Below are 5,087 nucleotides of genomic sequence, written 5' to 3' on the forward strand. Positions count from 1 at the left end.
CAGCGTTCTGTGCGCCTTGGCGTTTAGTCATGCCGGCCACATGACCACGGAAACGTCTTCGGACAGCGCTGGCTCTTCGACTTTGAAACGGAGATGAGCACCGCAACCCTAGAGTTGGATTCGACTGCCTTTCGAGCAAAGGGAACCTTTACCTTTACCTTTTTACAGTCCAAATACAAAAACTGTGCAAATGAACTCACAACATTTTCTAGTAGTGGGGAGCTTTTGAGGTGCAGCCCACTTTCGGAGATTCGTGTTTCTGGTTTCGGTATCTCTCTCACTCCGTTGTCCTTTGTTGTTTGTGTAACCTCCAGGCGGTGGCTGGAGACGTCCTGGGATTACAACTGATCTCCAGGCGACAGAGATCAGTTCCCCTGGAGAAAAGGGCCCCTTTGGAAGGTGGACTCTGTGGCACTGTATCATGCCGAGGCCCCTCCCCTCCCCAAACCCCGCCCTCCTCAGGCCCCGCCCCCAAAATCTCTAGGTATTTCCCATTCCAGAGCTGGCAGCTCTAGTAACACCCCTTAAAAAAAAGAAAAGAAAACCTGATGCCCTTGCCGTCGGTTGATTGGATTTGAACCAGCTTTTCCAGCAGTGAGCTCAGAGTGTTGTGAATGGGAGCCCCTCCCTGTCATTCTATCCTCCCCACAGCCATGTGAGGCGCATTAGTCCGAGAGGTGATGTTTAGCCCACACCAGACACCGGGAAAGCTCCATGGCTGGGTTGGAGTTGAAGCCAGGTGTCCCTGACAGAATTTATTTCATTTCAGAGTGATGCTCTGTCTTCTTGGTGCTTGGGGGGGGGGAGGTCAACAGTGGGAGGGCTTCTAGTGTCCTGGCCGCACTGGTGGACCTCCTGATGGCACCTGGCATTTCTGGCCACTGTGTGACACAGAGTGTTGGACTGGATGGGCCTTTGGCCTGATCCAACATTGACGTCCCTTATGTTCTTATGTTATGTGCTTATTTAAAATGAGGTTTCCCGGCCTGTAGGTCGGGACCCAAAAGTGGGTCGTGAAGAGAGTTGCTAGCCTCCGGGAGATGGCTGGAGATCTCCTGGGATTACAACTGATCCCAAAGATCTGTTTTCCCGGAGAAAATGGCCGCTTTGGAAGGTAGACTCTATGGTGCTATACCCCACTGAAGTCCCTCCCCTCCCCAAACCCCGCCCTCCTCAGTCTTTGTCCCTCAAATCTCCAGGTATTTCCCTGTCCAGAGCCGGGAACCCTATTGTGAAGTCTCTGTAAGTGTGTCGGACACCAGGCCCTCCCTAGTGGCTGCCACGGCCTTTTCCCTTCCTCCCTTTGTATCTTGGAAACCGAGATCTGACCCTGGAAACAGGGTCCTGGAAACAGTATCTTCCAGGGCTTTTTTGGTAGAAAAAGCCCAGCAGGAACTCATTAGCATAATAGGCCACACCCTGACACCACAGCTCATTAGCATATTAGGCCACAGCCCCGTGTTGCCAGAAGTGTGGTTATCCAGCCACACCCACCTTTTGCCTCTTATTCTGTTTACCTTGTTTGTTGTCAAAACCCAGGGCCTTTTTTTGTAGCAGGGACTCCTTTGCATGTTAGGCCACACACCCCTAATGTAGCCAATCCTAATGAGTTTCTGCTGTTGGGTGTGGCCTATTATGCTAATGCGTTCCTTCTGAGCGTGGCCAACTCAGGAGCCAGCCGGAACTCCGTTCCTGTGCGTTCCTGCCCAAAAATAGCCCTGGTTTCCATGTCATACATTAGTTGGTATTTTTCCTTCACTCCATATACATGCTGATTAAATAAAATGTGTTCTGATGGTTACTCAGGTGGGATTCTTAGGGGGGATTAGAGGGAGTAATGGAGGAGGAGGAGGAGGAGATTGGATTTATACCCTGCCCTTCACTACCCAAAGGAGTCTCAGAGTGGCTTACAAGCTCCCTTCCCCTCCCCACAACAGACACCCTGTGCAGTAGGTGGGGTGGAGAGAGCTCTTTCAAAAACTGCCCTTGAGAGAACAGCTCTGAGAGAACTGTGGGGAATCGACCCCGGTTCTCCCAGATTAGAGTCCGCAGTCTTAACCACTACAGCAAACTGGAAGAGAAGGAGAGGGTGGTCAAAGACTGGAATGTAACCTCCACATGCAAAGGCTGCATAGGTCAGAATGCCATGTTGTGCCATGTTTGGTGGTTTCTCAAACATATCCATTTAGACACTGTAGAAAATGCATTGGTGAACTAGATGGAGGCCAACCAGAAGGAGGCCGAGGTCATAGTTTGCGTAGTGCATCAAAGAACCTTGGGCTAACCTCGGAGGGGTCGTCATACCAAGTCAAGTTGGACTTTGTGGGCCACCGTACCGAAAAGGTTGGGAACCACTAGGCAATGCTCCCTCTAAGCTGTCAGTTTTTGTGAGCAAAAAGTCTACTTTGTGAGTATTGTGTATTGGGGTCGTTGCAGGAAAGGCCAGTGGTTCAGCATAGTGATCAGCTTAGTTTATTGGCACACTGTCAGGACCCACAGCAACAACGAAGTACACACTTGCAGGAAGGTTTTACTTTTATTGAAGCTGTAGACACATGGACAGGAACACTGTTAGGAATGACAGGAGACTATGCGCATGTAAGGTTATAGTTCATTCATATCAGCATTATCCAATTAGTGTGGTTTGAGAACCAACTGAGGCTTGAGAACCAACTGAGGCTTGAGAACCAACTGAGGCTTGAGAACCAACTGAGGCTTGAGAACCAACTGAGGCTTGAGAACCAACTGAGGCTTGAGAACCAACTGAGGCTTGAGAACCAACTGAGACCCAAAGCAAAACAGGTACGAGCTTCCCACGGCTCATCCTGGCGAAAGCCAAAGCAATCACCCTAGCGGTGACTCCTCCAGCGGCCTTGAAAGATACTCGTTGCAGCAGAGCGGCAATTAAGCGCAGGAGAAGGAACGCGCATGAAAGGAAAACAGAAGAAACACTTGGCAACTTGTGTTACACACAACAACGAAACAAGCCCGAGATGTCCTGTATTTATTTGGACCCTGGCCAATCCCTAGTCACCTCTCCTCTTTCTACTGGTGGGTTTGAATGTTCCCCTAGGGATCCTATTGGTGTTCCTAGGATCCTTGGTCCTTTTGTTATTCAGCACCAAGCTCTGACTAAGGCGCTGGCTACCTAGTGACTCTCTGCGGGCAGAACCGTGAGCTACTGGCAATTAAAGTTGTGAGTGAGCGATTTGGCTCCTGCATAAATTAGTTTGCTCTGGAGCCATCCTTCCTGAGCTAAGACAAAAAGGTGTGAGCCGGAGGCTAGAAAACTGTGAGCTAGCTCACGCTAACTCAGCTTAGAGGGAACACTGCCACTGAGCTAACCATTTATTAGCCTCCTTTCTTCCCTGGAAGGCTCAAAGTGGCTTGCAATATAAATAAAATACATAAAATCGAGTAGATGAAAAAATCGAGTAGATACATAAAATCGAGTACATAAAATCGAATACATAAATACATAAAATCGAGTAGATGAAAACTCAAAATTTTACAATCACAGTTTAGGCACTGCTTTCCTCAAATGCAGTTCTAAATCAAACTGCCTTCAGCTGCCTCCTAAAGATGGAAAGTGAGAGGGCCAGGTGCACCTCCCTGGCGAGGTTGTTCCTAGGGTTGCCAGGTCTGGGTTGGAAAATACCTGGAGACTCTGGGGGTGCATCCAGGAGAGGGCGGGGTTTGGGCAGGGGAGGGGCCTCAGCATGGTCCAATGCCATAGAGTCCACCCTTCGAAGCAGCCGTTTTCTCCAGGGGAGCTGATCTCTGTCAGCTGGAGATCAGTTGTAAAAATGGGAGATCTCCAGCCACCACCTGGAGGCTGGCAACCCTAGTTGTTCCACAGTCATGGGGCTGCCACTGAAAAGGCCCTCTCTTTGATTGGTGGGACAGTCGAGAGGGCCTGTCCCTTTGATTCAATGCACTCTATCAGTTCAATGCATTACGCTGGCCACTTGAGGGATGCCATCCTCCAGGTGGGACCTGGGGATCCCCCGGAATTATAACTCGTTTCCAGACTACAGAGATCAGTTCCCCTGGAGAGAAATTGATGCTTTGGAAGGTGGACTCTGTACCCTGCTAAGGTCCCTATCTTTCCCAGGCTCCATCCCCAAATCTCCAGAATTCCCCAACATGGATCTGTTAACCCTACCCACCCATATCCCCTTCTGGTGGCCAGGTGGGACCGGGTAACCCTAGGCAGCTTTCTAATGGTATTACACACACTGAAATAAATGCTCATAGAAGGGGTAGTGCATGTCCTCTTTCTCCACCTACACAGAGTCACTGGTTCATGAGCATGGAGTGTAATGCGCATCGGCTTCCCCTTGGAGTTTTGAGAAAGGAGCATTCTTGGTCATGGGGAGGGACCCTATTCTTCTGCACTTCCTGCATGTGTAGACTCCATGTGCAGAACATGGCAATCATGCATCAGCAAGGCCAGCACACCAGTGCCTGCTCGTTTTGTGTACATGGGGAAGGGACAATGGCTCAGTAGTAGACCCTGGAGAGCCGTGAATTTGCTCTGTGGCTCAGTGGCAGAGCCTCTGCTTGGCATGCAGAAGGTCCCAGGTTCAATCCCTGGCATCTCCAGTTAAAAGGACCAGGCAGTAGGTGATGTGGAAGACCTCAGCCTGAGACCCTGGAGAGCCATGACTTTGGGCTATGGCTCAGTGGCAGAGCCTCTGCTTGACATGCAGAAGGTCCCAGGTTCAATCCCTGGCATCTCCAGTTAAAAGGACCAAGCATTAGGTGATGTGTAAGACCTCAGCCTGAGACCCTGGAGAGCCATGAATTTGGGCTGTGGCTCAGTGGCAGAGCCTCTGCTTGACATGCAGAAGGTCCCAGGTTCAATCCCTGGCATCTCCAGTTAAAAGGACCAGGCAGTAGGTGATGTGAAAGACCTCAGTGGCTCAGTGGTAGAGCATCTGCTTGGCATGCAGAAAGTCCCAGGGTTCAATCGCCCAGCATCTCTAGTTAAAGGGATCAGGTTGTAGATGATGGGAAAGCCCCACTGGTGCACCTCCTGGTGGCACCTGGTGTTTTTGGCCTCTGCGTGACACAGAGTGTTAGAC

The 5,087-nt window shown here is 50.4% G+C and overlaps 1 non-coding gene across 1 annotated transcript; it reads left to right on the forward strand.

The window, feature by feature from the left end:
* Positions 1 to 4,809: 4,809 nt before the first annotated feature.
* Positions 4,810 to 4,881, forward strand: TRNAV-GAC. Its single transcript has one exon. It is a non-coding gene; the product is annotated as a tRNA-Val (tRNA).
* The last annotated feature ends 206 nt before the right edge of the window (positions 4,882 to 5,087 follow it).

Source organism: Gekko japonicus, unplaced genomic scaffold (genome assembly GCF_001447785.1).
Source record: "Gekko japonicus isolate JY-2015 unplaced genomic scaffold, Gekko_japonicus_V1.1 scaffold1132, whole genome shotgun sequence".
In the NCBI taxonomy this organism is placed as follows: domain Eukaryota; kingdom Metazoa; phylum Chordata; class Lepidosauria; order Squamata; family Gekkonidae; genus Gekko; species Gekko japonicus.